General features: G+C 33.0%; 2 long non-coding RNA genes across 5 annotated transcripts; both read left to right on the top strand.

Moving 5' to 3' along the window:
- Positions 1-1,442: 1,442 nt before the first annotated feature.
- LOC114390331 lies at positions 1,443-6,974 on the top strand. 4 transcript variants are annotated; one of them, XR_003661880.1, is made up of 12 exons: positions 1,443-1,637; positions 1,810-1,939; positions 2,294-2,353; positions 2,456-3,102; positions 3,638-3,952; positions 4,176-4,691; positions 4,909-5,014; positions 5,620-5,758; positions 5,835-5,952; positions 6,239-6,321; positions 6,415-6,488; positions 6,614-6,974. It is a non-coding gene; the product is annotated as an uncharacterized LOC114390331 (long non-coding RNA). The 4 variants fall into 4 exon arrangements; XR_003661881.1 differs by having other exon boundaries at positions 5,620-5,952; positions 6,614-6,683; positions 6,882-6,974; XR_003661879.1 differs by having other exon boundaries at positions 5,620-5,952.
- A 91-nt stretch (positions 6,975-7,065) lies between these two features.
- LOC114390329 lies at positions 7,066-8,738 on the top strand. Its single transcript, XR_003661878.1, has 5 exons — positions 7,066-7,477; positions 7,577-7,666; positions 7,749-7,827; positions 7,981-8,058; positions 8,512-8,738. It is a non-coding gene; the product is annotated as an uncharacterized LOC114390329 (long non-coding RNA).
- The last annotated feature ends 16,240 nt before the right edge of the window (positions 8,739-24,978 follow it).

The raw sequence follows: 24,978 nt of genomic DNA, 5'->3' as shown, positions 1-24,978 counted from the left end.
ATAAAACTTCAAGGAATTAAAAAAAAAAACAAAAAACCAATACGGATGAACTCCATCCATATGATTTATACGGATCAAGTTCATTTGTATAATTCATACGGATCAAGTTCATCCATATGTGAAAAATCTGCTTACGGATTATCACTCAGCCAAAAAAAGCAACTTAAAAAGGAACAACCAGCCAGGGACATTTTGGACATTAATAAAAAATGTTGAGTGCACCAACAATACTGTTAGATGCACCTAGCAACACCCTTCATGATTTATGGGCATGAGCTGGGCTGGGCTGGGGAGGAATTGGACTGAGACAAATGGGGATTATGTTGTATGGTCCAGGGATTCACTTACTTCTTTGGTTGAGCTTAGCCTATTGCTCCCACTTTTAAAGGCTTTCTTTTCCTTATTGAGTATGCTAAAATATTTCTAGATATCATAAATTTCTAAGCTACTATAAAATTGAATCTTTATTGAGGTTCATAATGCTTCACGTTTCAAAATTTTATAGTGTTATGATAAAAATAGGTTGTTCATTCTCTCTAAATCATATTTGTCTTGTCTTTTAATTAACTGAATTTATTGAAAGCCTTTTCGTTCAGTGCAACAAGGTTTGTGGGTTGCAGGCCCTGAAGCATCAGTTAATGCCTAGAACTATTTTTTTTATCAAAATATAAAATCTTGACAGACATATCACTGATAAAGTAGTTTACAAGTGATGTATATACAATTATACATTTCTACACTATTTTTAAAGTTGAAATACTCCCAATATGATCTCCATTATCATGTTAAAAATCTATGACTATGATATGAAGATGCAATTCATGTAATCCCTCAAAGGTAGAATGGCATCTATTGCCTTTGACCTGGATATCGTGACCCAACCACAAGAAATTATGATAAGTTGCTAAGTCATGTTGTGGCCTAATATCGGGTACATCACACCAGCCTAGAAATTGATAAGTAAAATCATAAATTTATCTTGAGCACAAGAAATAATTTTGTGCTAAGCAAAAAGAGAAGAAAGGGATTGGGGATGTGCCTGCGACGTCGACAATGAAGGCGATGTCAGAGAGGGCGCAGCTTAGGAGAATGACGAAAAATGAGGCTAAGGAGGACAGGGGCCTCTGTACAGCAGCAACAATAGCAACGATGATAGCAGTGGCGATGAGAGGCGACGAAATTGATGACAAGTGGCAATGAGAGGCTAGGGCTCAAGAGGTTTTGGAATGAGAATGGCACGACAATGAAAAGTGTTATCTATGTATATATTAAAAGAGAAGAATATGGAAATTCCTAGAATACCCATGCCTGAGGCTGCAACAGCTGTCCATTTCCTTGGTTTTTTGGTTATTTTATAGCCCTCCATCTTTGGCTTGGTTTTGTGCCACTTGTTGCTTTGTTTTGTGCCACATGCTTGTTGTGTTGCCTTTTTTCTGCCACGTTGAGATGTTTCCTCTCTCTTCATCTCTTCTTTACACAAAGCTAGAGCATTTTCTATTTTTGCTTCTCTTCGCATCTTCATTCTATTCTTTATTTTTACGATTTTGGTTTGGCTTTGAGGATGGGTTGGGTAGCCATGCATTATCTCGTCGTCGTTCTTGCACTCAACCGAGTTTCCCTTTTTGGGCTTGGCTTGGGTAGGGTTCTAGAAGCGTGTTCTTCCTTCTCCAAAACCAAACCTCAAAAGAGAGAACTACACCGAGGAAGAGGAGGAAATATTCAATGTTTAATTATACACATGCACAGATTATACCAAAATCATATATGAATCCATTGTGATTGGTTTTTGTTGTTGTTGTTATTTGTCAGGTCTTGCAAGATGTGGAAAAAGTTGCAGACTAAGGTGGCTGAATTACCTAAGGCCAAACCTAAAAATAGGGAACTACACCGAGGAAGAGGAGGAAACTATTATCAAGTTGCACAGACATCTGGGTAACAGGTGCGAAAACCTTTTCCCAACTAGAATTACCGCTACACAAGCTTGAAAAGAGTTATGAAATTGTAAATCCTATTTTTTAATTTTAAGGGGGTTTAGTGGAAATTAGATAAGAGGGGGAGTCACACTTTAATCATTTATTTATGCCGGGGTGCTCCTAATAAAGCGAAAATATTGAAAGTTATCCTGGCAAAAGAGGAATTGTCTCTTGATGTTGATTTAGATGCAGTAGCAAGTATGACTGATGGATATTCCAGAAGTGATCTTAAGGTTCCTGGTTTTCTTTTTCCTGTTACCTTATTCTTTGAAATTAAAGTTACTATTATTCAATATTTGATGCTTGCCCTTATACTGCAGAATTTGTGTATAACTGCAGTAGATCGCCCTATTAAAGAGATATTAGAAAAGGAAAAAAAGGTATGTCTCTTCTTTATGTTAGTGTTATGCTTGGTATAGCTTTTTTTCGTTTGTTAGTCACAAACTGGCAATATAGAGTATATTTGCTAATTTTCTCTACAGGAGTTGGCTTATTGGCATTGGAGGATTTGCAAAGAAAGTGAAAAGCACTACTTTATCTTCAACTGATCAAATCAAGGATTGTGGGGCATATCGTGAATGTCCAAACTATTCTTATCATATTGATAATAGTGATGCATGTTACAATTTGACATTATATTCATTTTATGTTCATAACAGCTTACTCAAATTCACACATGCACTAAAAATGCAGTAACGTTAGAAGCAATTTCTGCTTTTACAGTAGAGCTCTTCATGTTACTATAGAGAGTGTTTATGCTCCTATTCCTTTATCCTTCGGGTTTTTGTTTCCTTGTGGTACACAAAATTAATTCAATTGTTTAATGTGCCTGCGGGAAAGTTTGCATACTTTACTTCTGTAGTAGGATTCATTTCTTGAAAAAGTTTAGCATGAGTTTGAATGATAGAAGATGTTTCGTTAGAAATATTTCTTTGCATGTAGGTTTCTACTGAGTGGCCTGGCTTTCCTCTTGGTGTAAAGTTTGATCCTTCTGATGTAGAACTCTTAGAATGTTTAGCAGCAAAATGTGGCATTGGAAACACTCAGCAACACATGTTTATCAATGAGTTCATCCCAACACTGGAAGGAGACCAAGGAATTTGCTACACACATCCGGAAAATCTTCCAGGTGAGATTTCTCTGACCTTTTTGCTTTCAATTCAAATATGTAAACTTTTACCGCTCTTTTTATTATACTTGATTGATCAATGAACCTGTAAAATAAAGTCATTAATCAAACCACACAAACATCTGGAAGGAAGACTGATCAATGTAAGTGACAAGAGATGTCCCTTGTGGAACAGGTTATGGAAAAGTTCCATGAATGACACATCAATGTAATTTGACTGCCTTTTGCACCTTCGAATTCAATGCATGTCTTTAAATTGATGTTTGAAAAAATAAAACAGGACAGACCGGGAAGACGAAAGCTATAATAGAAGATGGAAAAGAGAAATCAAATGGAAAAGAGAAATTAAATATATATTCTACCTCTGAATAAAAAAGTTTTTTTTTTGTATTAGCTTAGAGAAGTTTTAATTGTGTTGATCCTCCCTGAAGTTTGTAGATCTAATGAGTAATGAGTACACAAGTGATGCAATAGTTTTACTTGACATTTTTTTACCATCTACTTGGTTCCCTAAAATTTACTTTCTATGAACTAGGATACCAAGACAATCCCTGGAGAATCACATGCTCCACAATCAGATATTCAGGATCAAGACTTTCCTGGCAATGCTGCATGGTTAGCTGGCGAATCGCGGGCCGAGGAAAACACCAAATATGATGGTTGTGACGACGTCTTATTGTGCAAGGAGATCTTAGATTCTTCTGCTATATTAAATGACCCTGGATTGGACTCCACCAATCTTGAAGACATTGCAGACTATGCTACCCAAAGGGCTAGAAATGATCATGAATCTTGGGGAATTTCTATCCTGGATTCACTGGAATTAGATACTCCTGATTTTGATCTTTCTGTAAGCATAATTTTAATATAATGTAAATTGGTTTAAAGATAAATTTTAATATAATATTAGAGTCTATAGTTCATTTTCTTATAAGGGATATTGAAAAATCTCATGTTACCTACCTAAATTCCCAGTGCCAAGTTATATACATGTTGGATAACTTTATGTAATGTCAATTGATTTTAAGATGGAATACAATACTCACATATTATGTTCATAAAAATACATGCAGTTGGATGGCAAAATCATTGCACCTACAGGCTCTGTAGCTTGGGGCTCTGGTACCTTGCAATGGCTTGAATTCTGAAAGCTTAACAATATTACAATCAGAGGCAAAGGTGTCATTGATGGTCAAGGCTCTGTTTGGTGGAATAATGACTCTCCTACTTACAATCCCACAGAAGTGATGCTGGAAAGCAAAGGAAGACTTCCTAGCACAAAGCCAACACTAAGAGTCCTTTTGTATCGTTGAACTTCTTAACATATTGAAATTGAAATTCTCATGTGCTATGCTATTAATTACTTCTTTATTATAATTAGGCACTCAGGTTCTATGGAAGTGATGGTGTAACAGTCACATGCATAACAATTCAGAATAGTCAACAAACTCATCTCAAGTTTGACTCTTGCACAAATGTTCAAGTCTCGGGCATTAGTGTTTCATCACCTGGTGATAGCCCCAACACTGATGGAATTCACTTACAAAATTCTCAAAATGTGGTTATCTATAGTAGCACACTTGCTTGTGGTAAGCATAATAATTATATATAGCCTTGCTGACTTCATCTATTTATAATTTTACCCTTGCTAACTACAAACCAATAATAGCAGTTAAAGGAACCTGGATAGATGGTGAAAGTCTCAATGTTGTACTTCATCTATTTATAATTGGTTCTGATGTTTCTTCACCTGGACAATTAACTTATTTTTTGTTCAAACAACGTTTGGGATGTTACCTCCTTCAGGTTAGAGGGGATATAGCAAGGGCATTAATGTACATGGCAGTCTGTTATGGGTTCCAACAACCAAGGGGAATCCCAGGCCTTCACCTCTCGGATGCCCCAAATGTTGGTAGGTTCAACACTTGAACTATTGAATTTCTCATTTGACAATAGTATTTGGGTTTTTAGCTCAAACCCCAAGGGGGAATATACATGCCTTACATTTACATGTGTTGATCAAATTATAAGTGAACTATCTTCCTTTTTATGCATTTGTTTATCAAATGATTAATTTTATCACTTGATATTATGTAGCATTTCTTTTGATGGCAATTTTATCATATCAAGCTCATGTTTAGTCATAGTCTCATAGATGTAAGAATCTTTTAAACCTGGCATCCAATACGGAGAACACGATTTGAATTAGGACATGTTTGATTACTCTTTTTTTAAAAAAAAATTAGTTTTCTAAAATCTAAAATTAAAAAGTTTTAAAACGTGTTTGATTCTTCATGAAAATTTCTTTATTTTTATTTTTATGGTGAATTCTTAAAACATCTTTTCAAAAAAAGTTTAATTTGATTATTGCATTACTCTGCAAGTGTAAAATTTGACATGAACTTAAAACTAAAGTTTGCTTTGAGTCTGATGTTTAGTTTGTTATTCGTTTACATATTGCAACTCCTTTCTCGCTGCAGATATAAGGTAAAAATGATATTTACATCTTACATGCAGAAAAGAGGGAGATTGAACTCCTTTCCACTTTATTAAAATCGAATGAAGTTGATCCACCATCGAGGGATGAAAAACTGAGAAATGAAAAGATATACAAATTTTATCAGCACAATCGGAATCCATTTGTCGACCATCCGAAGTATGCCATCCTTATATGGAAGCAACCTGTTTTTCACCAACTTACTAACATAGTCTGATTTTCAATTTGCATGCAGAGTTTGTATTTTTGTTCTCAAGACAGTATCCTTGATGAGATGGATATGTTATGAGATGCTCTATGTATGAAGTCCTTTTTGGTACCGAATCCAGAAGTTGTTCCATTCAATTGCCTGGGTAGTGCACCCTTTTTCTCCCTTTCATGCTTTAATTGTTGTGGTTTATCTTTTTTTGGATGCAGCAAATATAGTGCATGAAGTTTTGGTCGTCATCATCTGATGGAGTTCTCTATTTCTTGATGATCTTAGATTTTGAACTTATTTCTGATTAAGTTGTTAGCCATTAATTTTAATGAAGGGGAATTATTGTATCCTTTACAAAATATATGAGTTTATGATTAAAAGGAGCTAATGTATGCTTAATGTGTTCGATGCACGACGGGAACGTGCTGCTGCTCTAGCAGAAGGGCAACCAGCTCTAGCATTATGCAGTAGTGGGGACGTTAGAGATTTAAACATGGAAGACATTAAATATGCTCATCAGTAGGTATGAAATGAAATTTCATTTAAGCAAAGCCCTCTCCAGTTTATTATTACTACTACTACTACTACTCAAATCAAGTGACCATGACTATGCTAGGGTGTGCTTATGATATTTTCGTGATTCAAATTTGTCACCATGAGTAGGTCAGGGCAACCACGGGATTTGAAGAAGTAAGTGTTCCTCTCATTTTTCACTTCAATTTTATTTTATTTTAATTTTTCATGTTATTATTATTATTATTATTATTACTACTACTACTACTACTACTCAAGTCAAGTGACCATGACTATGCTAGGGTGTTGCCTAGGATATTTCCGTGATTCAAATTTGTCACCATGAACAGGGCAACCACGGGATTTGAAGAAGTAAGTGTTCCTCTCATTTTCACTTCAATTTTATTTTATTTTAATTTTTCATGCTCTATTACACTAGTTGGTCTTTTTTGTTTTGGGGATTCGACATGTACATAATTGATTGAATACATGTTTTTAGCTCATTAAACTGCTTGATTATGTTGAGTTTCACATATTTGTTGATTGTTAACACCTTTTCACTTCGTGCAGGTTAATTCTGGAAAAGTATCAGCTACAGTATGTTGTTATCTTACTGGCATTTAATTTACACTGCCTATAAGTTTGTTATCATCATCATCATCATCATCATCATCATCATCATCATCATCATCATCATTATTATTATTATTATTATTATTATTATTATTATTATTATTATTATTATGTGCCGATAAAAAAAATTATTATTATTATGTAGTCTTTATTCTTCTATAATTTCTTAGTTTATTTTCTAATCAGAAAATAAATTGTTGCTTTGTTGAGTGAATGTGCAACGGGAGGTGCAATATAAGTAAAAGATAACTCTTTTTTCTTTCATTTTCTGTCATTTTTATCATGTTTTTCTTCCTTTTATATGTTGCAAATGACATAAATACATGACATTATCTCTTTTGTGATCCTTTCTCTCCACCATGAGTAGGTCAGGGCAACCACAGGATTTTAAGACCTTAGTGTTCCTCTCATTTTTCACTTGAATTTAATTTTTTTTCAAATTTTTCATGCTCTGTTACACTCGCTGCATATTGATCTGCAATTGTCTTTTATGTTTTGGGGATTCGGCGCGTACATGGACAAGAAACTTCAGAGTAAGTCTGATTTCTCTAATTTTTGTTTGTTGTAAACATTTATATTATAAATATTAAAATTATTTTTATTATTTGTTAAATTCTTTGGTTTTGAAAAAGGTTGCAACAATTCCTAAAGAGAGAAAGAAACAAGAAAGAGAGATTGGAGAAAAAGATAACACGCTCTACTAAAAAAATTCGAAACTCTTCGTAAGTTTTCATTTTAGCTTCCTTCATCTTAGTTTCTCTCACTTTGACTTGTGACTGAAAATTGGATTCTTTTGGGTTACAGAGTTTCAATTTTGAATTTGAGAAGGTGGGTGTGCATGGATTAAATTAGCAGAACTAGATTTCATTTCCAACACTACCAGGTACTTAATCTATCGACCCTTTTATTTTTTATTATGAAATTTTGCTATATAGTTTATTAATTTTATGTGTTTGATTTTTTATTTTTCAATCAAAAATTCTGGGTAGTGGTCTGTTTCATGTGAGTTTACTTTATTTATTTTTTTGGATAAAAGATGATGTTGTCGAGGATGGAGGCTGGGAAGAAGGATGGTGAAGTGAATGGCAATGAGAAAAAGGCCATAGGGATGGTGGTGAGTCCTATTCTTTTGCATTCTCTTTTAAATTTAAGTTGTTTAAGGGTAAATTAACAATCAACTTATTATTATGTGACCTGACAAATGTAAATATGGAATAATTTGTATTATAATTGACATGATGCCATGTGTTTATAAAAAAAACTATTTGACTTATTTGAAATTTCAATTCTCAATTTGACTACACTTTTTTTCTTCTTTTTAACCCCTTTTAGTTTTAAATATTTATTTTCTTTATTATGTTTGAACCTCATGAGATTCATCTTAATATAATGGTTATTTAAATGATGAAACATAGATAAGTAATGTTTCTGTTCCTAAACTTACAAGATAGGTATGCACTCTATCGTGGGTTTCTTTCTGTTGTATCTATACCAATCTCTTATTCAGTGCTGACATACACTTTTGTTGCTTGCCTTTTAACACTTTCTGTTACATTCATTTCGTTAGTTACCCGACTGATCTTTCCAGGAGAGCAAGAATTCACTCAGCGTTACATTGGCATCACCAAAATTTGCGTCCTAGAGCAGCTGCATCATAGCTCTAAAAGAACCCTTTTGTAATTGCATTGTTGTCTAGAAAGTGAAACTACTATAAAATTAACGTTGTTTCATGAGTTCTTATCATGTTGGCCTAATGTTGCTAATCTCACTGTAAAGAAATCAGGGATTAATGCATTTTTAAGGAATTTGTCTTTCCATTTACGTAGTGAGGTTGAATAAAGTTAACAACATGGCTAGAAGATAGTAATAGTTAAGCTTCAGAAACTATCCTCATACACCTTAGTACCTTAGTCTGGACAAGTTAATTAGTTGTAGATGATAGTATATAAGTAGTTAGCCTTTCTTCGATGCTTCATATTGATGGCAAATTAATTTGCATTACAGTTTGGGTAATTCTGGTCATATTATGTCTTTTGAGATGAATATCAAACTTTGGAATTTTGCCTTAATCAAGCGACCCGTGCGTATACACGGGTTGCATACTAGTTAATCATAAAAATAACAACATTGGTTTTATTAAAAACCAATTAGCCCTTACATCATTGATATTAAAAAAATTGATGTTAAGGAAAACTCATAACATGGGTTATAAAGATATTAAGATATTTTATTTACAAAAACATTGTCCTACTTTTGTTAACATCGGTCTTAATTAGAATTGATGTTAACTGACCCACGTTGAACCATATCTTTTAATAGTGAAGATCCAATGTCCAACTAGTTTCATGAATCTTCTAAATGATGTGATAGACCCACTTTAGAATAGCTTCCTTCCTACCTCGGAGAGGCACCACAAACAATGCCATTATTCTATAAGAAATTATTCATGGCATGGGAAAATCAAAAAAGAAAAAAAGAGACATGGTCTATAAAATTGACTTAAAAAAGGTTGACAAAATAAAAAAACCCAAAAAATTAATTTTAAATAAAACAATGATAATTTTAATAAATTATTTTATAAGTAAATAAAAGATCTTATTCTTAAATTTACGTTAGGCCTCTCAAGTCTTTGAGTCGTCCATATCAACAATTCAACGTAATACTATCATTTAATTTAATTATAGATTATTATAAAGGGTAATTTTATTAATATTTACCATGATTATTTTAAAATTCATATTACTGATAATTTATAAATGATTAACTTTTACATGCTTGCATGTCTATTAAACTTTTAAAAGAAACATATTTTAGCTTTTTTACAAAATAAAATAAAATTTTATTTGAAGATGTGTTTTTCTTTTTTGTTAACCATTCTAAAACTAAGGCTCTTTTAAAAATAAAAAACTAGAAAAAAAATTAATATTTTTTAATCATTGTTTTGAAAATTTTAACTTTTAAAATTTTTATATAATATGTAGACCTCCTAAGTAATTACTCATTTGTGTGAGTACATTAATCAACATTTATTATTTTCATTATAAAAAAATGTTTCTAACTTGATTTGAATATATATATATATATATATATATATATATATATATATATATATATAATATGTAGATAATAACTATAAAACATAGATCATAATTAGTATCATCGAGCATCTTGATTAACTAGTCATTCTTAATCAAAAGTCTTGAGTTTCAGTTATCTTAAATACTAGAGAAAGAGCTTTGTTGTTCATAATGATTTTTCCTACTCGAGAGAAAAATTGTCTCCAATGAAAGATATAGGATCTTTATATAAAAAAGGACCATAATCGGTAATTTTTTTATAATTCAATTAAATCAAAGATATGCTTTGAAAAAAAAAATCCCTTTATAACATGATGATGAACATGGCATGGGCTTAATAATAACATACATTTCCTACATTCTCACAAATCACAATGTTAAATGATGGTCCATGCCAATTGGGTGAGAGTTAGTGGCAAAACAATACAACATGATTGGATGTATGATAGGTGTACAAGAGGCGAAGGAGCTTTGAAAGTGACTTTTTTAGTGGGGGTTAATGAGTTTCTTAAGAAAGCATGTCAGTAAGATTGTTATCAATGTGATGGGGATTAGATGTTTATGAAATAAATGTAATTGTACACAGATTTTGGATGATCCAGTTGTTAAGGTTCACCTTTATAAAAATGGGTACAAGCCTAACTATCGGATTCAGACTGATCACAGTGAAGAGATGTCACATGATGATTTACTTGTTGATGATAATTTTGTGGGTGCTTCACGTAGTGATGTACATTTAGCCCATGGTGGACAATTTGTGTCAATGCAGGAAAGGTTGTGTGTTAGCCTTAAGTAAGACAGGTCATTTGAAGTGCCTGAGTCAAATGACATGGAAGAGCCTCCGAATGGAGAAACTAAAAAATTTTATAATTTTTTGCCAGAGGCAAATAAACTATTGTATGAAGGGGCATCAAACTCAAAATGTTCTTGACCAATGTTTAGAGTCCATTTCCAAAATGTTTTTGGATGTAACACCCATAAAAAGTGACTTACCTAAAAACTATTATGATGCTAAGAGATTAATATCAGAGTTGGGATTGGAGGTTAAGAGGATGGATTGTTATGTGGACAGATGCATTGTGACACCCTCTACCCCTCACATATATACTAATAAGGAAAAAAATTCAAATATTAATTAAAAGTATTTTTAAAACATTTCTTTTTTTACAAGTCTTTCAAAGGGGAAAAAGGCTCACATTCATTTTCTTCTACATCATATTCAAACTTGTCCAAATAAATAATAAAGTATTCTCGACTCAAACAAGGTCGTCTAAGATTCATACAATTAATATAGAACTTATACCCTAATGTCACATCCTATCAGAGCGTTGTGTTCCCGTGTCCTCTAGCATGAGGTTCTTCATAGTCATCCACCTATTCATCTGCTCCCCCGAACACAAGTTCAAAATCATCACAGGATCCAAACACAACAACACGCAGGGAGTGAGTTATCACATTCCTAGCTAATAGAGAAACGAGACAATTAAATATACATATTATATAAATGAGATACCACTTGCTTAAACATAGCTCACGTAACTTCACCACTTCGTCATTCAAAATTCACTTTTCAATCATCAATCACATTACACAAGAATCCCACACTTCGATCAAGATATAATAACACATCAATTAGAAAACATATGCAACAGTTATGCTAAGACTCAATCCTATATGCAATGTGGTACCATGTCAGTGAAAAACCACCCTGGGGCGCTTAGGAGTACATAACAAGACACACCACACCATGGGTTTGTCAGGTCACTCTCACTAAGTAAGATCATAGGGAGACCAGTCAGGGTCACGATGTTTTGCGAGAATGCTCCAATCATATGGGATCAGCATAGGCTTAAAGGAGCACTCAAACCCGGTGACCCCCAAGGCCTACACTCCGAAGAGTCCGTCAGGGCCTCTCCCTCCTAATTCAGGTCCAACCCCTAAAATAATTTTTTTGCATGCAGACACTGCTCATGAATTATACAATACCCACGATCTTACACTCGTGTTTTAAACACGTTCAACACAATTGCGCTACGATTTAACATTGGTTCCTAAATAGGAAACCTACATTTTCTCTTTAACACTGCGCATCAATGCTTTTCTCAAGATAACGCTGGTCGGGTTATTGTACAATTCATAGCTTACAACACAAGTAATTTCACATCACGTGTTAACTATACACTTATCCACAACTAGAACTCATTTACAATTTCACATCTCATAGTGTCACAATCCACTATCACATGTTTACACGTATCTCACAAATTAACACATGTTCAACTTTACACTTATACTCAATCTCAATAACAATATTATAATCTCAAAGCAACATGTTATTCTACAATTCATCGCATACTCACAATTTGAATCATCATTTCATATCCTCAATATAACAATTTATATAAAAGACTATCACAACATGAGGACTAAAATCCCTCAAATAATATTACACAATTATATCAAAATCATAGGTCGAAATATACAAATATCAAGAGAAAAATTTATCAAGCAATTTTCATTAGGACATCAATATTTTATTTATAATCATAAAGGAAAAATTGCAATTTAACAAACATCCCAAAATAAAACTCCAATTTAATCCTCTAAGGATCCCTACACATGTTCTCTCTAATCCCCAAGCGTGAATAACTCATTCCTTACCTCTAAGCGGATTCACGTGTCTTCCCACAGCGATAGCGTTATCTCTAATGGTTTCCTAAGATTCCTCCAATTATTCCTCCGACTGCTCCGATAGAGTTCCCAAACGTGAGAGAAACGAAGAAAGGATTAAAGCCTCCATTTGGACTTTCTTCATGTGATTCTTTTTTCTCCCTCCAAGAACATTATCTCACAAATCCCAACGGTCAAAGCGTGACAAACTAAATTTCAAACAACATATCCAAATTTTACAACAATCTAACGGTTAACGAAACCGGGATCGTAGTTTTACCAAGACAGCTCTAGGTTTCTGCGGGAAAGAAAAATGCTACAATGAGAGGGGTATTTCTCTTATCTCCGACGCGATATCGAAATTCCCAACGGTGCGAATGCTCGGAAATGGGTTTCGAACATGCTGTTTAAATTTCACGACGATCCAACGGTTAATGATTCCAAGATCGTCATTTTTCCAAGATAGGTTTGATGGCCTGCGGGAAAAAGAGAGGGTTTTGGGAGAGGAAGAGAGAAAAAACGAAATTGGTAGACAGAGGAGGCTGAGAAGTTAGTCTGAAAACTGACCTAGCATGTCACTCTTTATAACTAGGGGTATTCACGACCTATTATTTACTTTATTTATTTATTTTTATTATTTTATAAAAAAAAGAAACTCTATTTTATTCTCCATCAAATGAATAATAAAATACCCTTCTTATTTTCTCAAACCATTATTTTATTATAACTATTTTTATTTATTTATTTAATTATAAAACATCATTATTCTCTAAAATTTTATATACGAAAAAAAATGGGATGTTACATGCATGCTTTATTATGACAATGAATACGACAAAAATGATGAAGCATTGACTGAATACAGAATTTGTCGTAAGCCAAGATATCTTGACCATAATACAAGAACAAGTAATAGAAAAACAGTTCCTAACAAGGGGATGCTTTATTTCCTTGTAATTCTAAGGTTACAAAGAATGTTTGCATCGATGCAAACTACAGGAAAAATGACATGGCTTTTGAGAATAGAAGAACTTTGGATGTGTTATGTCATCCGTCTAATGGTGAAGTCTAAAAGCACTTTGATCAAGTACATCCAAATTTTGCCATGGAACCACACAATGTGCGTCTTGGTTTATGCTCTGATGGATTTAACCCATATCTTCAAGCGTCATCTTTACTTTATTCCCGTTGGCCAATAATTGTCATCCTCATACAATCTTCCTCCTAAAATATGCATGTCTAAACTTTATATGTTTTTGAGTTGCCTCATACCAGGCCCACACAATCCAAAGGATGGTATTGATGTTTATTTAAATCCTTTAATTGATGATTTGAAAAAGTTGTGGAGTGGTGTTTTGACATATGATATTTCAAGGAAGCAAAATTTGATGATGAGGGCAACTTTGATGTAGACAACTAATGACTTCCCTGCTTATGGTATGTTGTCTAGTTGGGAGACTTCTGGTAGAATGGCATGTTTGCATTGCATGAAGGATAAAAGGGTTTGGGGGGGGGGGGGGGATTACTTGGTTTGGTTCACATCATAGGTTTTTGCCCGACCAACATACATTTAGGACGAACAAGAGTGTCTTCATAAAGGCGAAAGATGATAGGGACGGTCCTCCAAACTGGGTTGACCCCTAGTCAAGTTTGATATAGAATTGAGAATTTTCCAAAAGTCACAGAAAATGGTGTGCCTACAATAGAGGGATACATGGAATGGCATAATTGGACAAAAAAGAGTATCTTTTGGGATCTTCCATATTGGAAAGATATTTTGTTATGACACAATCTCAATGTTATGTTATGCACAATGAGAAAAATTTCTTTAATGAAATATTCAACACTGTGATGTGTGACACCCTTTACCCCGACATATATATAAATAAATAAAATATATAAAAATATTAGTAATCAAATTCACGTGGATAAAAGGTTCACATTCACTTTACTATTACCAAATAAAACTTATTAAAGATATATTCGGCTCAAAACAATACTATCAAAATTTACAAAAATATTTTGTTAAATCAATGAGGTAAAATAAAATAGACTAACATCATATAATTAATATAAAAACTTATGTCCCAATGTCACATCCTATCAGAGCATTGTGTCCCGACGTCCTTCAGCACAAGGTTCCTTAAAGCAATTCACCTAGTCATCTGCTCCCCCGAACATAAAGTTCAAGATCATCACAAGATCCAAACACAAACAACACACAAGGGGTGAGTTATCACATTCCTAACTAATAGAGAAGCATGACAACTAGATATACATATCATATAAACAAAATAAAACTTACTTAAACATAACTCACGCAATTCCATTACTTTGGCATTCAAAATTCACTTTTCAATTATCAATCACATTACACAAGAATCACACACTCCAATCAAGACATAATAACACATCAATTTCATAATAAACAATTAGCAAGTGTATGCAACAATTATGCTAAGACCCAAGCCTATATGCAATGTGGTACCATGTTAGTGAAAAACCACCCTAGGGCGACATTACAAGACACACCACACAATGGTTATGTCAGGTCATCTCACTAAGTAAAACCATAGGGAGACCAGTTAGGGTCACGCTGTTTTGTGAGAATGCTCCAACCATGTGGGATCAGCACATGCTTAAAGGAGCACTCAAACCGGGTGACCCTCAAGGCCTACACTCCAAAGAATCCGTTAGGACCTCTCCCTCCTGATTCAGGTCCAACCCCTAAAATAATTTTTTTTTGCATGCAGACATTGCTCATGAATTACACAATACCCACGACCTCACACTCGTGTTTTAAATACATTTAACATAATTGCGCTACAATTTAACATTGGTTCCCTAATAGGAAACTTACACTTTCTCTTTAACACTGCGTATCAACACTTTTCTCAAGATAACACTGGTCGGGTTATTGTACAATTCACAACTTACAACACAAGTAATGTCACATCAAGTGTTAACCACACACTTATTCACAGTCAAAACTCATTCACAATTTTACATCTCATAGTGTCACAATCCACCATCACATGTTTACACGTATCTCACAAATTAACACATGTTCAACTTTGTACAACTCAATCTCCATAATAATATTATAATGTCATTATAATAATTTATTACACCTCAAAACTCATATACACATTACACAGTAATCATATTTGCATGACACAAAACACACACACACACACACACACACATATAGTATATCAAGCTACATTGTTTTTAATCAAAAGAGTTTTTATAACAATTAATTTAACATTGCATCAAAAGAAATTATCACTAGGCATTGACCTTACAACTTCATCTAATTTATTATTTTAGTATTACAATAATTATATACACATAACATGTTGATCATTGTCGATGTTGATCATCGCCTCCATTCCATGGTCCTACGTGTGATGCATTTTTCTCCCTTAATAGACATTATTTTATAAATCCCAACGGTGAAGAAGTGCAAAATTGAATCGCGAACCACATACCAAACTTTCCAGACAGTCCAACGGTTAATGAATCCAGGATAATAGTTTTACTGAGACAATTTTGGGTTTTTGCAGGAAAAGAAAAAGTTACGATGCAAAGGGTATTTCTCTCAAATCCAACATCTTTCGTAATTTCCAATGGTGAAAATTCTTGGAAATCAGTTGAAAACCTGGTGTTTAAATTTCACAGAGATCCAACGGTCAATGGGTCCAAGATCATCATTTTTCTGAGACGGGTTTGATGGTCTACTAGAAAAAAGAGGGTTTTGGAAACAGGAGAGGGGAAAACGAAATTGAGAGGAAGAGGAGGCATCGTCGGTGTGTGAAAACTGACCTAACACGTCTCTATTTATAACCAAGGTATTTAAAACTTATTATTTATTCTATTTATTTATTTTTATTATTTTATAAAAAGGAACTCTATTTTATTTCCTATCAAATGAATAAATCAATTTTTTTCAAACCATTATTTTAATACAACTATTTCTCTTTATTTATTTAATTATAAAACCCCACTATTTTCTAAAACTTTATTATTATTATTTTTACTAGAAAACCTTTTTAATTTATTTACGAAAAATGGGATGTTACATGATGAATGTAGGTAGCAAGACAAAAGTCAATGAGAAAGTTAGGATGAACATAACTTTGTATTGTAGGCGAAAAAAATTGGAGTTAAAGCCGCGAGATATGGGTGAGCATGGATTGGATTTTTAAGAATATAATCTATATCTACTTAAATGGATTGGATCTTAAATCTATATCCATATATATATATATTTTTTTAAAACAGTTTGGATTTAAGATCCAATCCATTTAAGTGGATATGGATTTGGTCATATCCTCTTAAATATTATAAGGATTTTCTTTTACAAATTTTAGTCATGAAACACTAAAAGATAAAAACTTAGCACCTACCCATTTAAGAGCTATTTTCAACCAACCTTGGTCAAGACTATTTTCGATCGATCTTGGTTAGGCTATTTTCGGCCTACCTCAACTAAGGCAATTTGGGTTGACATCGTCCCAAACATTTTTAGAACGATGCCAACCAGGACTATTTTCGGCTGACGCCAGTTAGTGCATTTTAGGTCAACGTCGATCAAGGATGTTTTTGGTTGATCTTAGGTAGGGTTATTTTTGGTTGAGGACGACTATGATTTTTACTCAATGTCGATCGATAATATCTTTTGGCCGACATCAACCAGGGGTTTTCAATTGGCATTGATCATGACAAATTTTTGGTCAACGTTGGTTAGGATTTTTTATGGCCAATGACGGTCGTTGATGTTTTTGGCCAACACCAGTTGGGACTATATTTTGGTCAATGTTGACTAGGTTTTTTTGTTGATGCTGGTTGAAACTATTTTTTGTTGGCGTCAGTTAGGGTTTATTGGCTAACATCGACCATGACTATTTCTTTTGGCCAACGCTGGCTACGGATATTTTTTGTTGACATCAACTAGGGTTTTTTCAATCGACGTTAATTGAGAGAATATTTTGGCCGACGTTACTGATGTTAGTCGATGATGTTTTTTGGTCAATGTTGGCCAAAAATATCATAGCTGATGTCGGCAAAAAATGTCTTATTTGGCGTCAACCAAAAAAATCCTCGCTGATGTTGGTTGAAAAACCTACCTAACATCGACCAAAAAATAATCTCAACAGACATCAACAAAAAAAAACCCTAGCCGACGTCGACCAAAAAATAACTTCAACTAATGTTGGTAAAAAAACCTTTGGACGATATCGGCCAAAAAATAGTCCCGACCAATGTTGGCTGGAAAAACCCTTATCGACATTAACCAAGCAACAATCTCAACCGATGATAACTTAAAAACATCATCAGTTGACATTGTCCAAAATAACTCTAGATGAGATCGACCAAAAAGTGGCTCATACCAAAGTTGACCAAAAAAAACTAGCCATCATTGTCCCAAAAAATTGATTGGATTTAAAAATCCAAAAAAATATCCAATCCATATCCAATTAATTGGATTGGATTTAAAATCCAAAAAAATGGATTTGGATATGAAACCAGACCATTTAAATGAATTTAAAGTGGATAATATTGGATTGGATATAGATTGGTTTTATATATTTGGATTTTTTTGCATAGCCCTACCACGAGCTAATGGGAACATGTTAATGCCAAAAGCTAACTACACTTCAACTCCGCAACAAATAAAGTTAGTTTGTCAATGGATGAAAGAACTTAGGATGCCAGATGGTTATTCTTTGAACTTTACAAGAAGTGTTGATGTTGAAAAGGAAAGGGTGCATGGGATGAAAGGTCATGTATTTATAGAATGCCCACTTCCTATTGCATTTAGTTCATTATGATTGCATGTTTTAAATTCACTTACTGAAGCAAGTCATTTCTCCAAATATTTGTGCTCAACAACATTGAAGGAAGATGACCTAAGTATGACGGAGCAAACCATCCCAATCATTCTATGCAAGTTGAAGAGAACATCCCCCTAGGATTCTTTAATTCAATGAAACATCTTCCTATTCATTTAATATGAAGTAAGACTTGGTGGACCATTCAAATATAGATGGATGTATCCATTTGAAAGGTAATAAAATAATATAATATTTAATTTAAATTGATTTTTTTATACTTATAAATCATCATTGGATTATTTAATTTTAGAGATTCATAGGCGTTTCCAATCAATAAGTGAAAAATAAGGCAAAGGTTGGAGGATCAATTTGTGCATCATACTTAGGCCGTGAGACCACACATTTTTGTTCACATTATTTTAAGAACTTCATGTTGTCACCACGAAATAATAGAGATGAAATGGAAATTGAAAGTGTACGGAGCCCATCAACTTTATCGATCTTTGATCAACCTAGTCGTCATTCTAGGAATGAGTTGATTCACTAGTTCACTAAAAAAAAAGTTGATTTCAGCCCATGTTCATGTGTTGATTAATTGCACGGAAGTTAAACCATACCTTAAGAAGCATTTTTGAAGAATTATTTTGATTATTATATGTAGGAATCATCATTGACCCTTCAAATGATATATTTGAACAATTCATTCTTGAATCCCAACAAAAAAGTGAATTGATGCTTTTGATTGTATGACACCCTCTACTCCAACATACATATTTATATAATGTCATACATGAAAATTTGAAATTAATTAAAATGATTTTATTGTAAGCAAAGAAGAGATGATGGATAAAAGGTTCACATTCACACTAATCAAAAAATTAAAAACTTATCAAATAAAAGTATGAAAACATCTCTGGCCGAAAACAAGGCCATCCAATTTTTTTTTTACAAAAGGAAACATGTTAAGCAACAAAGTAACATGTTCAGAATATTATGCAAAATAATACAGAAACTCATGTCTCAATGTCACATCCTATCATAATATTGTGTTCCAGTGTTATCTAGCATGAGGTTCTCCATAGTTATCCACCTAACCATCTGCTTCCACGAACACAAAGTTTGAGATCATCACAGGATCCAAACATAAATACATACAAGGAGTGAGCTATCACATTCCTAAATAAAATATGGATAAACAAATACATAAGCAAAATACATTATAAAAATATTTATTACATAGCTCAACTTACTACAATCCATGTCACTTCAACACTTTATCATTTAAAACTCATTTTTCAATCACCAATCACATTACATATGAATCGCACACTCGATTCAAGACATAACAACACTCACCAATTTCATAACAAACAATTCATAGGCATTATGCAACAATTATACTAAGACTCAAATCTATATGCAATGTGGTACTATGTTAGTGAAAAATAACACCAGGGCACTTAGGAGTACATAACAAGACACGCTACACAACATGTATGTCAGGTCACTCTCACTAAGTAAAATCATAAGGTGACCAATCATAGTCACTCTATTTTGCGAGAATGCTCTAATCATATGGGATCAATATAGGCTTGAAGGAGCACTCAAACCAAGTGCATTTTCCCCCAAGGCCTAGACTTCGAAGAATCCGTTAGGGCTCCACCTTCTTGATTTAGGTCCAACCTCTGAAGCAACTTTTGCACGCAGACACTACTCATGAATTATACAATACCCACGACCTCACACTTATTTTCAAACACATTTAACACAATGCACTACAATTTAACACCTCAAGTTCCTAACTTGGAACTCTACACTTTCCGTTTAACACCTCGCACATAAATATTTTTTCTTAAGGTAAACATCAGTCGGGTTATTGTATAATTCACAACTCACAACACAAGTAATTAAACCTCAAGTATTAACCACACACTTATTCACAACCAAATTTCATGTTCATAATTTTAACATATCACAACGGCACAATTCACTATCATATGTTTACGTGTATCTCACAAATCAACAAATATTCAATTTTTCTATTACACACAATTTCAATCACAATTTCATGATTTCAATATAATAATTTATCACGCTAATCTAGTAAATATTGTCCAAAATAAAAATAAATTATATGAAGATGCTTCTCACAAAATGGGGAGTAAAACTCCTCAAACAATTTCTAGAAGAATTACAATACAATAAACATCCCAAAATAAACCTAAATTTGATCCTCTACGGATCCCTACAAATGTTCATTCTAACCCTAATTGCGATAAACTCATCTCTTACCTCTAAGTGGGCTCATGAGTGTAGTTTGATAGTGAGAGAAATCTCTAGTGGTTTCCTAAGATTCCCCAAACGTTTCCTCTTGCTAGAGTTTTCAAGTGTTAGAGAGAAGAAGAAGGGATTATAACCTTCGTTGCACTGTCTGTGTGCGATGAGCAATTCTCCCTCCGTAGGCCTTATTTTTCAAATCCCAATGGTGGAGATGTGTGAATATAATTTCCAACCTAATGTTCAACTTTGACGATGATCCAACGGTTAACGAGTCTGGGATCGTAGTTTTACTGGGACAAATTTGGGTGTATGCGAAAAAAATGAAAGCTAGGTGAAAGAGAGATTTCTCTCACCACAAGCTTTAGGTCAGAAAATCCCAACGGTTAGATTATGTGAAAATTAGTTACAAACATTCTTGTCCAATTTCATGACAATCCAACGGTTAACGAGTTTAGGATCATAGTTTTACTATGACCAATTTGGGTGTATGCTGAAAAATGATAGCTACGTGAGAGGGACATTTCTCTCACCTCAAGCTTTATATTGATAATCCCAACGATGAGAATGTGAAAACATTATTTCTAAACCCGGTGTTCAAATTTCATGACGATCCAACAATTAACGATTCCGAGATCGTAATTTTACAGGAACATATTTTGGTGTATTAAAAAAAATAAGAGCTATGGGCGAGGGACATTCCTCTTACCATAGGCTTTATGTAAAAAATATGAACGGTGAGAATGGGAGAAAATTAGTTCTAAACTTGGCGTTCAAATTTCACAATGATCTAACGGTTGACGAGTTCAAGATCGTAATTTTACTATGATATATTTGGGTGTATGAGGAAAAATGAGAACTACGTGGGAGGGACATTTCTCTCACCACAGGTTTATGTCAAACATACCATAGTGATATTGTGAGAACATTAGTTCCGATGCTGATGTTCAAATTTCACGACGATCCAATGGTTAACAAGTCCAAAATCATAGTTTTATTGGGATAGATTTAAATGTATGTGAAAAATGAGAGGATTTTGGGAGAAAATAGGAAAAGCGAAGTTGAGAAGAAGAGTGTAAAGACTTGTCATTAATGTAAGAATTGACCTAATATGTCTATTTATAGTTAGGGTACTCTCAGTCTATTATTTACTCTATTTTTTCATTATTTTATCAATAATAACTCTATTTTACTCTCTGTCAAATGAATAAATAAAACATCATTTTTATTTTCCTTCAAACCATTATTTTAATTAATAAATTTTCCCCCTTATTTATTTAATTATAAAAACCTCATTATTTTTTATAAAAATCTATTTATTTTTAAATAAAATTCTTTTTAATTTATTTTACGAAAAATGGGGGGCTATAGATCGTATACATGCAAATTTTCCTTCATGGTTCAAGAAACAAATATGTATATTAAAAGTTATTTGTTCTCAACTATTAGTTATAAATAAAATATTATTTTTCATGCATCTAACATTTGTAGGTTTACCGTGAGCCTTTAAGTGTGAGAAATCAACACCTGAGGGATTTATCCCAACGTCCTATGACTTGCGCTAAAGAATGACACACATTCTTTGGCATTACAGACGGAGGAAAAGATGATTTCAATGGGATCATTCAACACATATATGAGTTATAGTACAATACTTCAAGTTCACCAAAGAGAATAATGTTATTTTATTGTGATTGGTTTGATCCAAAACATAGAGGTATAAGAGTCAATCCTAAATATGGTGATGTGGATATTCATATGCATAGAAGATATGGATCCTTTGATCCGTTTATCATTGCGTATAATGTAAGGCAAGTGTATTATGTCTGGTATTCAACATCACCAATAGACAAATGTGATTGGTGTGTTGCAGTCAAAATGAAGCCAAAAGGTCACACAGAATCCAAGATGCTGAAGATAATGTGACTTACTAGGTAGATGAAATGACACATATCAATGAATTCATTGTAATTGAAGATGTTTATGGGTTGCAAGATGTAGAAGTTGATCCTGAAGAAGTGGACATGCCTGATCGATCAACAATCCAAGAGCAATGGGATAAAGAGGCATATGATTTGGTAGAATCTGGCAATGTAGTAGGGGAACTTGTCGATGACTTTGAAATTTTCTTTGATGAATAGGCTTAGGAAAATTCAATAAATGTTCTTGTTATGTACTACTTTTCCTAAACACGTGATTCTAAACACATGATTTGTGAGTTTTTATTGTCTAACAGTAGTTTCCACATTTTAAAGTTAACATATACGATGATTGTTAGGTGTTACCTTGTGTACAATTTTTTAAACAACAATATATATTTTTTACCTTCTATAATACATGAAACTCCTTAGAATTTTGATTTTGCTCTAGGTGCAATGATGCAAGTTGATAAAGGAATAGGTAGCTAGAGTCCCAATTCTTATAGTTCCATCCACTTTTGGAGTATTGATACTTAAACCCTCAACAGAAGATGATATCGTATGTTGACGAGGAAGCATTACCATTGATATGCTGAATATAAGTAGTAGTAGTGAAGCAACATTTTTTATTTAGTGCTTCAACTATGACATGTATGATAACATTTTTTACATATATAATTTTGTTTAGTCTGTTTTTAACAATCATGAATTGAATCAATATGGTCATAATTTCTTCTTACAAATAGATTAGACATAAGACAACTAATCATATAAGCTTAATTTGTTGCAATTCTATTTACTGTATTGTTTAATGTTCTTGTTTAACAATGCAGATTTAATACTTCAGAGGTTTTTGTTGAGCATGTATATTGATGTTCAACTATTGTTGCTTTAACTCTTCTATTTGATAAGAGCATGAACTGAATCAACATGGTCCTAATTCCTATTCTTAGTGCTAACTTATATGAAAATTTCTTCTTAAACAGGTTTATCTTAAAGACTTCAAGTCTCATTGTAGAAGCAAGCTTCATGATGATGAACCAAACAATTTTGATGATGCCAAAAGCCCAAGTAATTTTGATGAACCAAACAAGACTTCAAGATCAAGCATCAAGAATCCAATCCAAGATTCAAGATTCAAGAGAAGAAATCAAGAAGCAACAAGTCAAGACTTCATATAGGATAAGTATTAAAAGATTTTTTTCAAAAACCAAATAGCACAGTTTTGTTTTACAAAAGAATTTTTTCAAATTTTCTAAGTTACCAGAGTGATTACTCTCTAGTAATCGATTACCAGTTATCAGTAATCGATTACCAGTGACCAGTTTGATTTTCAAAATGTTTTCAAATGGTTTACAACGTTCCAAAATGATTTTTAAATAGTGTAATCGATTACACTATATTGATAATCGATTACAAGTGAATCTAAACGTTGGAATTCAAATCCAATTGTGAAGAGTCACAACTTTTCATAAAATGAATTGTGTAATTGATTACACTTTTGTGGTAATCGATTACCAGTGAACAATTTTGAAGAAAAAGTTAAGAGTTATAACTCTTAACATGGTTTTCTCAACGGTCATTACTTTTCCAATGATTTCTTTGACCAGACATGAAGAGTCTATAAAAGCATGACTTTGGCACACATTCAATACATATATGATATTCTTCCAAACAATTCCTTTTCACAATCTTTCTCTAACCATTGCCTATTGCTTTTTTTTTTGCCAAAAATCTTTCTAAACTTTGTTTCAAAACTTTGTTTTTTTCTGCAAGTGGAAATTCTACATAAAACAAAAGTGTGCTATCTTTTCATCCCTTCTTCCTCTTGCCAAAAGATTCAAAGGACTAATTGTAACATCCCAATTTTCGTAAACTAGATTAAAAATGATTGTTATTTATAAATAAATAGAGTTTTAAAAAAATGATGAGATTTTATGAATAAATAAATAAGGAGATATAATTATTAATTAAAATAATGAAGTTTGTGATTCCTTAATACCTCCTTAGTGACTGTTTAATTCTATATTCTTATATGTTTGTTATATACTTGTTATATGAACTTTATAATTCTATGTATACTTGTAGTATGGTGTTTACCTTAATTGCATAGAGAGTATGGTTGTTTGTGATTCTTGTTCTTAGTGATAGTGATACTCTATAGTTCAATGACTCATATCGAAAAATATTTCATAAAGAATACACTTTTGACCATACCTTCTCATTCTAGTGCAACATATTCTTTGTGTTGCGT

The sequence above is a fragment of the Glycine soja genome, chromosome 16 (genome assembly GCF_004193775.1).
Source record: "Glycine soja cultivar W05 chromosome 16, ASM419377v2, whole genome shotgun sequence".
NCBI lineage: Eukaryota > Viridiplantae > Streptophyta > Magnoliopsida > Fabales > Fabaceae > Glycine > Glycine soja.
Note: the sequence above shows the minus strand (reverse complement) of the source record. Positions and strands in the feature narration are given on the sequence as shown.